The 13504-nt window shown below is 34.1% G+C and overlaps 1 protein-coding gene and 1 long non-coding RNA gene across 3 annotated transcripts in view; both read right to left on the reverse strand.

Annotated features, from left to right (window-relative positions):
- The window catches only part of LOC120424512 (proteoglycan Cow), a 320210-nt gene that overhangs the window by 82469 nt on the left and 224237 nt on the right, over positions 1 to 13504 (reverse strand). The gene's annotated exons all lie outside the window — the stretch shown is intronic.
- LOC128092605 (uncharacterized) lies at positions 2628 to 4808 on the reverse strand. Of its 2 annotated transcripts, none has more exons than XR_008211924.1 (3): positions 3667 to 4808; positions 3163 to 3473; positions 2628 to 3093 (listed from the first exon to the last, which is right to left on the reverse strand). It is a non-coding gene; the product is annotated as an uncharacterized LOC128092605 (long non-coding RNA). The 2 variants fall into 2 exon arrangements; XR_008211923.1 differs by having other exon boundaries at positions 3163 to 3590.

A 13504-nucleotide genomic window follows, 5' to 3' on the forward strand; every position in this document is an offset into this window, starting at 1 on the left:
CCATCTCTGGAATTCACCTGACGTGGGCAGTATGCAGCAATGAAGAGTACTGGGCCAACCGAAGTGGGAATTTCCACCCCAACGGCCTCGATGATGTCCAGCTTGAAGTGTGGCAGCCGGCGTGGCTTGAGAACACGATGAACAGCGACAAGCACACCTCCTCCTCCAGAAGCGGTCCTGTCAAGCTGCGTCGCGATCTTGTAGTTTTGCAGATAAACTTTTTCACCGGGCTTCAGATGAGTTTCCGTGATGGCAGCTACGTCGATCTCCTTCTCGCGAAGAAAATCCACCAGCTCTAAGTTCTTCCTCCTAATGGAGCAAGCGTTCCAATTCAGCAGCTTGAGGGACCTACGATCCATACTGGATGACGAACGAGGTCAGCACTTCAATCTGCTGGGTCTTGGTTTTGCATCCACGCAGTGCAGCGGACATCTGTTGGAAAATATTGAGGAGTTCGGTTGAGGTGTAAAGATCATTACCATTTTCCTCAACTGCTGGTTCTTGGGTTGGTCTTGGCTCCTGGCTGAAGCCCGGTGGTGGCGGTCTCGGCTCCTGGCTGGAACCCGGCCGTGGATGATTCATCTCAGCTCTCTTCCTGGGATCCAACGGCAACGGTGCCAAGTTCGGGACCTGGCGTCGCGGTTGAAGAGGTGGAAAATTTTGCTCCACCAGGGCTGGAGGAGTTCTACGACGCTGAGGCTGATTCTTCGTCGATGCTTGCTGCCGAATTTTCACGAACTCAGCTCTCTTGGGGCACTTTCGGTCGGTTGACGAGTGCTCACCGTTGCAGTTGAGGCACTTCACCAGCGAATCTTGGATGCACTGGGATGTGATGTGCGCATCGGTACCACATTTGGCGCAACGACGCTTTAGGTGGCAGTTCTTACCTCCGTGCCCGAAACCCAGGCAGTTGAAGCATTGTGTGACGTCACGGTGCACTGGTCGGTATCGCTCCCACGACACGATAATGTTGAAAACCGCTCGGATTGCCTTCAGCTCAGGAAGCGTCGTCGATCCCTTAGCCAAATGCAGCAGGTAGAGCTGGTCACGGTACTTGATGTCTTTGTTGCGTCGGCTCATTTTGTGCACGGCCAACACATCCAGTTTCAAAACTTTTAGCTCGGCAGCTAATTCCTCCACTGGCATGTCGTACAGACCTCTGACGACGATTTTGTACGGCTTATCCATTGCGACATCATGGGTGAAGTACTCCGCCTCGTTTTCGGTCAAGTAATCCTTGACCAGTTGATAGTGCTGCCTGGATTGCACCAGCACCTTAAATCCGTCCTGACACAGACGAATGTTGCCTAGGACTTTCCCAGACTTGATGAGTTCAACCAGCCCCGCTCGAAAGTCGATCGTTGCTGCTGATTGCCGCACATAAAAAGGAGGCAGTTTCTCCTTTCGCTGTTTCACTTCATTCTCCTTTGCTTTCGCTACCTGGTCCTCGTCAGGCAGTCCAGCAAACTTGTTGTTCTTCAATAGCTGCTCCTCGTGCGACGAAGAGTTCTCCTCCTCCTCATCCATCGGTACAGTACCGTCGCTCTTTTTCGTCTTTTTGCTGTTCGATGTCACTTCCAAAAGCACCTTCCTCTTGGAAATTCCCGGTTTTTGGCCATCAGTTGAGGCCTCAACCTTCCTTTTGGAAATTCCCACTTTTTTGCCTGCTTGAGCCGCAGGTAGGGCAATATTGCCGGCGTTTTGCGCCGGGACGCGACGAGTCATGTTGATTCAGACAACCTTCACCAACGAATGCTCGGATAACAATGACTGAGTTCAGATGTTTTCAATTGTGTTCACTGTTTTCTAAAGTATTCAACTGTTTTCATCCGTGTTCAAATGTGTCAACTTTGCTCAACTGTGTTCAAATGTGCTCAACTGTGTTCAATTGTGTTCACTGTTTTCAAAAGTGTTCAACTGTTTTCAACCGTGTTCAAATGTGTCAACTGTGTTCAAATGTGTCCAAATGTGTTCAACTTTGCTCAACTGTGTTCAACCGTGTCAACTGTATTCAAATATGTTCAAATACGACCAAAGGTTGTCATTTTCCTCCTGTCACAAGAAAGGGACACTAAAGCACTTGAAAACAACTACCCTGGACAACGTGGGCAAAGCAAACTCTTTACTGCACAGGCAACTCAGCAGCATCGCTGTATTACACTTGACAGTTGGTTGTTTGTTTCAGGGATGCCAGATTTGCAGATTTCTCTGCAAATTTGAAGATTTCCGATATTTGTTGCAGACAACTTTTTTGTTGCAGATTTTTTCAGATATTTTACCGGTGAGGTTTGCAAAAAAACTTTAATCCTTCTGTGACAATTTCTTTGAATAAGATGAGTAACCCAACTGTACAGAGCATTTTATAAATTCAGAAAAAAATCTTCTTAGACCCACATCAAGTTTGATTACTGTCAAAATATGCAAGTATTTTACCAACTATTCTTTTTAATCACTTAAGAATTGTCGCAAAAAAAATTACAAATCCAGAGCAACATTTGAAAGGGGCGGTACGACATTGCTCTTACGGCCTTTCATTACACGCGTTTAAATGGGAGGAAAGGCCGTAAGAGCAATGTCGTACCGCCCCTTTCAAATGTTGCTCCAGAAATCAGATTGTGCACGCAGAAAAATCCGATAGTACATCCAGCAAAATGTTGGGGTTTCCCCACAAACATGATTGTCATCTCAGGGCCAGCAAACATGTTTATCAAATTCAACCCAACAAGTTTGTGGGTTTGATAAACAAGATAGTTGCCATTCAAATGTAGCTTGTTTGTAATTCCAATAATCATTATGGTCAGTGTAACAAACATGTTTGTTGAATCTACAAACATGTGGGGTTAAATGAAACATCACGATTTTAGATTCAATAAATCCTTTTAACTATTTTTCTTATCTAGCCAATCAATCAATACAAACAATAAAAAAGTTGGATTTAGTTGTTTTATTTTCAGTTAATGCTCTCATTCAAGTTACAATATAGAAAGTACAGTTTTCCGTAAGTAAGGGGTTTGGATTTGGCAGTCTTGCCGAACGGATGTTTGCACGATAAAAAGTGATTCGGCAGCGATAGCACGGTGACATTTTAAATATCTGAAATGGAGAACTGTACATATTTGTTCTTTTCGGGTTCAAAACTTGGTTCAAAATGATACTATTTACCTTCAGAGAAATTGCCGTCTAGTGAAGTTAGACGCCTTTTCTTCTGAGAATCTGGATAAGAGCACTGAAGAAACTTTTCGAACTTGGTCCGGCAACCGGTAGTAGAACTTGACCATAGCAATGTTTGTAACCGCAATTTGGTTCTTCCGGGTTAGAAACATCTGTTCCGATGAGTTGTAATGATCGATGCCTCTTAAGAAGTTCGTAAGCAGGTAAGTGGCCGTGCACTGCTCTCGATAGACGACGGTTTGTGCCGTCGTCTCCGGATCGACCGCTGGAAGGAACGCTTCGGTCGTCAACGCTTGGAGACCCTGGAATGAAATTTTCCGGATTATTGTTCATGAAAAAGCAGACAACCATCGTTTCACCATCCTCTAAGAAAAGAAAGGTGGCTGGACCAAGACTTCCACTTCCGATCGCTCGATAATCTGTTGAGTAGAAAGAGTGTAACGATGTTTTACAAAAAATCCTTCCTAATCCTTCCAATAAAAAACAAAAACTTACTTTTGAACGCTGAAATCACCTCTACCTGCACTAGTATCTCACTTTACAAATTGAATACTTGTACTTCCTCTGGACTCAGCCATTTAAACACAAATTCTCCCATAACTTCCACTCCGTCTTTGAAGTCGCTTTCGTCCGCCATATTGATCTGAGCAGCGAAAAGTTTTCACAAGTACACTGTAAAATTTTGCTACACGCTAGAAAAAAGAAACGCGCAAATGGCAAACCGGTTTGTTAAACCAATAAAAATCATGGTAGTGTTGATAAAATATGTTTATTAAACTGGTAAATATGGTTTGTTCGCTTAATAAAACATGATTGCTGGTGTTAAGAAACATGTTTGTTGTTTCAAACTTACACAATTTCTGTGCGTGTGCGCTCTACAACATGGCTTTGGTATACTCTACTGCAAGATTCCTACTCAAAGCTAGGTGTTCAAAAGGTTGAAGTTGCTTGTTTACCAAGATTTTGGCTATTGTTAAAAAAACCCTAATTCCAAATATGAGCTCATTCTGACCAATCGTATGAAATTTGTATGGGAGAAATCGTTAAAATGTATGGAGAATGACAACTGTTTCACTTTTTTACCCTTGGAGGGCGCAATAGTTATCCGATTCTAACCATTTCTCAGATGTAGAACTTTCATTAATTTTAGAAAAACTTTCCTCAAGACACCATATTTTTAGGAACCCGTGGTCAGAATGAGCTCAAATTTGGAATATATCCTAGTGATGTGTCAATCTTTGATTTCAGGGGGTAGTTCCGAAGAAGCTCGAGTTTGAATTACCCTAGGAAACATAAATAAATTCAATTTGAGTATTGAGTATTAAGTATTAATTAAGTATTAAGTCTACCTCTGATTATTTTTAAAAACAAAAAAATAAATGGAAGTGCGAAGTTACATAAGATTTTCAATGTGGTTCTCAGTAGTAAAACGTTGGTCAAAATCAATATTTTTTCGAATATGTCAAAATGTACGGAGTATCTTTTTTAATTGAACCGCTACAGCCAAATTTGATTGATGATTTGTTTCAGTGAGTTTTGTTTTAGATAACCTATTTATCTTTGTTAGCTTAAAGCTTATGACAAACAGCTAATTTCAATTTGCCAAAAACATAAACTAACAAGTTGTAACAAATATTATCCCAATTCAATCAACAATGATGTTACAAATGTTTTTTTTTTAGTTTTCATCTCATCTTTTTATTTTTTTTTTCTTATATATTAAACGACAAATTGCAAAAGAATCATACATGAATACGAATTCCTAATAAAGAGGTCCCTTTTACTAATGGATTTGTAGCACTTTCTTCATTACTGTTTGTATTACAATACATATCTAGAATTTTTTTTTCGATAGGTCCTAAAAACATATGAAAGATAATAGCTTATAGGACCTTTTTAAAAAAAAACTCTAGATGTAAAAGAAAAAAAATCTTGTATGATTTTGTCTGATGTATAGATAACTTAAGGCGTTCACATATAAAGAATGATAAGTTTAGTTTTTTTTAAGTAATTAAAATAAAATTATTTCAACACATATTGTTTGCCTTGTTTTTAATTATGGGTTTGTGTTTCGAATCATTTCAAAATATTTCAAATATTTTTTGTAAATTGTACAAAAAACGTTAGTTGCATACTTCTTTTCCACGCCTATTTTTTATTTAAATAGATTCATTACAATAATTATAATTCTAAATTTCTTAACGACTATTGCAATTTTTCTTAAAAATTTGGCAGCACAAAAATGATTCAAAAAAAATTAGAATTAGTTTTTAATACAATAGATATTTAAAAAGAAATTTTTGCTCACAGAAGAATCCAATGAAGATAAACTTAAAAACAGAAAAAAAAATTAAAGCGTTTCTAGTTGTCTGAAAGGGCACATGACATTAGTTTTGATTATTTATTTTTTTTTAATATTCAACATGAAATAGCAAAATCGCTATAGAAGTAAAATGATTCAATTTATATATAACATAAAATCTTCATTTTATACATATTTCAATACCATTTCACCATCAAATCTTTTTAATTCATGGTTTATTAACGGTACACAAAAATATCAAATCTGGAGGAATTTCTTGTAACAAAGCTCAACTGTTAACAAAATAAATCCAGAATATGCTGGACAAAAATTAAAACACAGGATAAAATAAAATAAATTGTAGGTATTGGAGGATGAATTAAACTCACAAAAAATGGAACTATAGGACTATAGGCTAGCGGCATACATAAGATTAATTAAAACATTAATTGCAATTTAAGTGCTTTTCAATTCAGTTTTGATTAAAATATACAAAAAAATAAGAACATGAAACTTTTATTTAAAAAACACTTTGGCAATATTAATATGAAGTTTAATATCTAACATATTTTTATTTATTTTAATATGCAACAATCGTCTCTCCATGCATTTAAATTTATGGGACCGTTAAGGGAAAGATTGAGCGAAAATATCAAACAAAAGATTAATCGATTTTGCTAGAAGATTAGAGTATGGATTCATCACTGTTTCACGCAGAAAAATGTTTTGTAGAATCAGCCTGTACAAGGTTTGTTTCAACAAAAAATTTGTTGAATATAATCAACGCCGATTTTGCGTTGAAACAAACCTTGATTTACTCAATTCCACAAAAATCTTTTGTTGTTTTGAAAAAGTTGCTTTGACGTTTAGCGTTGATTCAACAAAAATCTTGATTTTCAAATCAACAAAATGTTTTGTTGATTCAAATATGCCCTATTTTTCTGCGTGTTGTATCAAAACGACTGCATTTTTTTTTTGTTTATCGAGTTTATCGAGGAGAAAAACGACAATAAAGTGTTAACTTTTAAATGTTAACAAAAAAAATCATTTTATTTATGATAACACATACAGCCCAGACTCTACTGATCCAAGTTTTACTTTTATGAAGTTGTACAGATTTACTTGTGATAAACAAATAAACAAACACAATATTTAAAAAACATTTTATCATCTTTTTTAATATTTTTAAGAATTCATCTTTTAACTAACTTATTGTTTAACAATTTTCAGCATGAGTTACTTCACAAAATTTAGAGTTAGGTTTATTTTTTTTATGTTTCTGAACATATTGTTTGAAATGCCTAAAGGGTACATATTTATAAACATTCTTACACACGTTACATTTTTCCAGATCACTTCAGATGATTTTGGGGCATAAATGAGCTCAACGACTTAAATTTTTTTAACGTGATTTGATTTTCCATAATAAACAAATTGCGAAGGTTTAGGAGATTTTGGTGTGGACCGTATTGTACAGTTTTTAATGTTTACATTACAGATTTATTAACCATTTAAGTATCACTTGGGTTTTTAATATTCATTAATTTCCATATCTTGGCTCAAACTAAACCAATTTTAGTTCTTTTGGGTTCGTTCGCTCAGTAATTTAACACCGAACACGATGCCTCAAAACCTAGATTCCGGTTTCCTGGCTGGAGATATTCTGGATTCTCCAGGGCCAGATTTGAGCTAGCCTGGTGATTTTCTGATCACAAAATCATTAAAAAAAAATTGTTAGTGATGAACTATTGCAATATTTTACCATCGACAATATTATGTTTTGGTTAACTGTTTCATTATATTATTTTTTTAAATTAGGCCGTTGCAAATATTTTTTGAAGTTTATGTCGCTCGACTCTGACCAAAGTCGAGGGGGGGGGGGGGGTGAGCAAAAAAAATAAAAAAAAGATTAAAAATTGAATTTATGAGCCATGGTTTAAACATTTGAATAAAAAAAGTGTTTTAAAATGCATTATACTATACACCTGTCCAGTAGTTTTGCAATCATTAGTTTCCAAAATATCTAAATATTGACGAAAATTTTATTTTTCGCGAAAAAAAAAGTTTTTTGCGGTGCTGTGCATTGAAGTTTCATATAAATTCAAAATATTTTCAATCCAGCCCTAACATGATTGTTTTCAGTTGATTTAATTTTTATTTTCATTGAAATTTTGAAGTTTTTTAAAACTAATTTTTTTTCCTATGATTTTTTTTGACAAATTTTGAAGGAGGGGCGACATAAACTTTGAAAAATATTTTCAACGGCTTTACAAGAAAATTAAAAATGTAAAACATTGATTTATTTCGTTAACCCTCTAACGCCCAGAGCTGTTTGCTTATCGTATAAAAAGTAAATGGTAAAATTTTGGTACAATAATGGAAATACTTTACTTTAACCCATAAACATCGAATTGGTGCAAAAAAGTTGAATTTGAAGTGGCGCACCCATAGGATAAGCAACTTTTACTAAGCAACTATATTACAAAAACTGATTTTCTTCAAATCTATTGGTTCAGTTGTTTGAAAATGCATCGAAATTTGTTTAAAACTACTTATTCTTTTCTGTAAGACCATATTTCTGAAGTATGAAATACAAATTCTAAAATCTCTGCACTTTCAGATTTCTTTGATTGGCTCATTCAAAACTCACAAACACCCATTTTCATCAACATTAAGGAGGATAATAAAACCATCGGTCTAATAACAATGTTTTGTCTTGTTTTTGAATAGTCTTAACGTTTATAAACTTTTGTTTTGATTGAAATGTTTATTTTTTTTTGTAATTTGGAAAAAGTGCTCCTGAATATTTAGTTGCTCATATGCCCAGGTGGTGCTCTGGTGCACCTAATGGAAAAGGTTGAAAAACACTCAAAATCGGTCCAAACTCACAATGTTATTCACAGGGGTTCTTGTCCAAGGTTTGTTTCATAAAATGTCGCGTTTGGTAATTTTTACGGGCTTTTGGAAACAGTTATTATTTATACCCCTGAAATTGGCCCATTTTTGTTTACATTTAGCACTGTAACTTTGCTTGTGCTAAACCAAATTTGATTAAATTTGGAGATATGTTAGCATACATTCTACATGAACAACTGCAACTTGAAGCACCATGAAAAGTTGAGTCAGTATATTAAAGTTCAAATTTTGGTACTCTGAAGTAACCATGAGCGGGAGAGATTTAAATTAGTTATTGAAATTAGTTTTAAAATTATTAACAACTTTTTTTTTAAGTTGTTGTGATATTTTTGAACTGAATCTTTAGAAATCACAAAAAATATATTGAATTGTTTTAGTTCAGCATTTTGATTCCCATTTATTTTCTTTTTTTTATCATGAATAGCGAACAATAAATTTTTGTATGAATGAATTATAATTCAGAGACGTATAAATATTTGAAATAAATAAGAATTTTCGTATCAATTTAGAAAATTATCGCATATGTATTTTAACTGCGAGATGCAACAAAAACTCCTTTCCACTTATAATAAATAAAATAATTTTGAAGTTTATGTTAATAACTGACATGACCATACAAATAGTAAACATTTCATGTAAAGTGGTACAAGAAGAATAAGCCATTAAAATAGTTATGAAAAAATTGGACTTATCTGAAAATATGCTACATGGACTTCAGAGATTCAAAAACATATTTATAATTACGTGAAATCTGCTTAAACCGTTGAAACAATAATTTGATTAGATACAATACAGCACGAAATAAGACTATCGCTAATTTTATTTTAACATTTTGTTAAGTTATTCAAAAGTATCACAAAACTAAGAACCGTGCCCTAATTTTTTATTTATAATTATTTTAAATGGCAGTTAATTTTTTTGTAAAATTTTTTTTTTCGAAGCACATTGGAAAAACCCCTGAAAAGTATTTTGATATTAGCCTAACCTTGAAATAGAAAAACACATTGAGAAATAAAATACAAAAGATATCTTGATAAAAATGTTTTAATTTTAAAAATATTGTTTGTCGTTTTATCGAAAAGGTAATCTACATTTTATTACGTTTTTTTTTTTCAAATTAATGGAATTTATTGCAAATAATTGTAGCTAAATAATTTGTTTTCACACAGATTTAAGTACATAAAACATACATTAAACGTTGTTTAAGTTAAACATCATAATTTAGTTAAACAAAATTGTAGGATACGAATCCATAAACCTAGTTTTACGTGTATTTAAGTTTGCAGATTTTTGCAGATATTTGAAAAACAAATTTGCAGATAACTCAAAATTTCATCTGGCATCCCTGGTTTGTTTGCCCCCGTTTTCCCGTCGTCGCCATTGTTGTTGCACTACTGTTGCTGGAACTGGTTTCACGTACGGAGATTGCGACAACAGCTCTCGCGCTCAACCACACACCCCCTTTATCCACTCTGGTTGTTCACTGGTGGTTGGCACAAAAGTGAAATATGATAACACACCAAGAACATCAAGGGAAGGCTAAAAAAAATGGCGGAGCACAACAAAAAAGGATGGCTGCAAAGTGCACTTGTGGTCGCGCGTGCACTATCATCCTCCTCCCTTCCCCCCCTCTGGTAGTGGTTGGCACACATTTGCATATTTATACTTTTTTTTTTCGCGCAAACATTACTACAGCTGCAAAGACTATAGCAAAGTCATATATTTGCACTTGAGAGTAAGTACTGTTCGGGCACGGAGCGGCGGTTTTATGGCATGTCAGATGTGATTCATCAACATAACCCCCCCCCCCCCGTCGGGAGGGAGGAGGGGGGGGGGAAGTAAACTGTACTGTCACAGGGAATTATCACGGCGATTTCTGGAAAAAGATGATTCACGTGACCTATTTCATTTTTTTTAATCAAATAAGATTACTAGAGTTTTTTTGTGATGATTTCGATCAGTGGTGAATTTTATGTTTGCATGTTTAACTTTTAATCATAAAATAAGCATAAGCATTTAGGAAGCCTCGAAAAACGTTTTAGCATAGTTTGATACACAACAAAAACTACAGCAAACTTATTTTGTTTATTATTTTTAAAACATTGGCGAAGCCAAATGAAACAATTTAAACCATCATATTAACCCTCTAAAAAAATTCCGTGCCTTTAAAATAATTTTTTGAGATTTTTTATTTACCTTTATTCAAATTCTCTTCATTTCTAAACTAGGAAATTCTCTAAACTTTTCAAAAAAAAAAAAATGTTCAGGAATGAACAATCATGGACACTATTTAAAAAAATTAAAAAATGAACAAATTTGTAATGTACTTTTCGATTGCAAATTCGATTTTGCATAAAAATGAGGTCAAGCAATTTAAAGTACAAGATTTAAGTGTTATAACAAGAATCATTATTTTGAAAATTATTTTGGGCGAAATCGGCCGATTTTGTAGAGACTTGCTCATTTAGTTTTTTGCCCACCCTCCACTCGACCTAGACAAACACTTTAAATAAAGTTTGTACCAGCCTAGGTAAGTTAAAAACTAAAATTTCCATAAAATACCGTTATTTGGAATAATCAAGTTTAAATAATTTGCTTCATAAAAGAAGTATTTTTTAACGGATTTTCAATTTAATAGAGTTTCATAACTTAAAGTTTTTACATCAAAAACTCTAATGTAGAGAATATCCATACAAAATTGATCGTCATTTGATACTCATAATTAGAGGGTGACGATTCTCGAGATTTTCAATTTCCCGGGAAGCGAGAGTTGAGTTTTGCCATTTCCCGGGAATTCCCGGGACCCGGGAATTTTTTTAACTAGCCAATAGTGTCAATAACTTTAATAGAAAAAGAAAAAACGTTTCTTTTTAATTCAGATCAATCAATTCATACTAATCCAATGAAACGTAAATTTAAGTAACCTCATTATTTTAAGGAACTATTTCTACATTTAGATTTTTTCCCTCAATCTACAAATACAAAATCGTTTCTCGAGCCTTTTTGGGACTCGAATTGCAGTTTAAAATGTTTACGAATCTTCATTCGCACTGATTGATTTTTCAAAAGTTGCACAAACTTTTTGTTGAACTTGTTATTAGATTTTTTGAAAGTAACAAAATAACTAATATATAATTTTCCATTTATGCAATATGGCATTCTGCAATATGATAAATAACGACTCAAAACAAAAACTTCAAGTTGATTTTTTCCTTCAAAAGGTCAACCTTAAATGTTCACAATTAGAGGACTTAGTGTCCGCTTACAAAAAATGCCTGATTTTTATTCTTTAAATATAATTTAATATGCAAAACACAAAATGACTTATTGGCATCAAAAAAGGCAATTACCTCGATAAAGCGAAATTGACTTACTTAGAATTTAAAAAAAAAATAGACTATGAGTTTTGCTATGCTCGAGAGAGAATATGGAAATTAAACTTATCTTGAAAAGGCTTTTCCCTCTTAGAAATAAAAAATATTTCATTTATGGTGTGTATCTGCTTATTATGCTTTAATAGTTATTTTGGGTTCCACATTTTTTGGTTACACTCAATTCAAGTTATTGGAATTTTTGAAAAGTTAAAATTCACACTTTTAGAATAAGAAGATTAGAGAAGTATTGATCAATACAATCTTGGAAATCGAACTTTGAACATCCAATGTTCTAAATAATTTCGAATTTTTCAAATGTTTTTCTGATTAGTTTATTAATTTTGGTTCGATATTTATAAGAATAAAATTTCCCGGGAGTCTCGACCAAATTTCCCGGGAATTGAGAGGTCAAAAAATTGCCGATTTCCCGGGAATTCCCGCTCGTCACCCTCTACTCATAATGCAAATAAGGAAAATTTTGGAATAAAAAAAAAGCATTCTGTGAAAATCATAATATTTTACATAAAAAACTCGATGTAATGCAAGTCCATGCAAAATTTCACGTCGTTTGATATTCGTATTGTAAATTATAAAAATTTGTGTGTTCTTAAAAGAATTGTTTTTTTTTTGTGAAAATTGTTTAGTACTTTTATTTTTAAACTTGCTATCCCGAGCAGACGGAAATAACTTGAGAATAACATTTTTTGATATTTGAAAATACTAGGCCAATAACATTTTATGTTATTTATAACAAGTTTTGTTATTCGTCGTTATGATTTTTTTTGTTATTATCCATATATCACTTAGTTAAATTGGCATACGTTTTCAAAAAGGGTTGAAAATAGGTTTTTGAAACTTCGAAATTTTTAATTGAATTTGAAGTGCAACCAACTGATTTTTGAAATATTTGGATATATTTTCTGATTTGATTTTAATTTCAAGTATATTTGGACTTAAAATATCATTTGCATTTTAAAACTATTTTAACATTGAAATGTTGATACCACGGCTACTTATTTCAGTGAATAAATGTGAAATCATGACAAAAAATTTCGAAAAATATCAACTAGGGGAACAGCATGTAAATCTAGAAATTTGCGAATTGGGAATGCTGAATGAAGGCTAAAAATGATTTAACAAATCATAGGAAAAGGAAAATACATGTTTGAAATTTGTAAACAGTACCTTATAAAAGACAACAACATTTGACCAAAACAAGTTATTTCCTAACCCTCCAAAAGCACGATCAAAGCCAGTAAATTTGCAGTAAAGCATAATAACCCACTTTCACATTACACCCACTTTACTTATTTGCCCTTTAAATTCCCTTGAATTTAGATGATCCTCTGCAGTTGGCGTCGTATGGCGTATTATACAACCGAACCGCATCGTCGTCTTTGGTGTCTACTGCTTCTGGGCGTTCCGGGTTACTGGCGATGGGGTGAGCTTCTTCTTGAGGTTCTGAAGCCCGACATCAAAGTTCAGTTCGGTGCGGTTCAACGAGCACACCAGAGGCCGGGGTCTGACTTTTGCAAAAATGAACATTGGAAAAAGTGTGTGAATTGTCAAAATTTTCTGAAATTGTACTTACCCTCACGACATTTTTCGTCGCAAGGCGCACATAAAAATTAAGATAATTTCGATTTTTTTTCACAGTGCATCATACCACGACTTCCGCTGAAAAGTTGGCGCTATCGGTTGCTTCCGAAAGTGCGGATGTAGCGTATGTGTGTGTGGGCCG

This window comes from Culex pipiens, chromosome 1 (assembly GCF_016801865.2).
Source record: "Culex pipiens pallens isolate TS chromosome 1, TS_CPP_V2, whole genome shotgun sequence".
Lineage (NCBI taxonomy): Eukaryota > Metazoa > Arthropoda > Insecta > Diptera > Culicidae > Culex > Culex pipiens.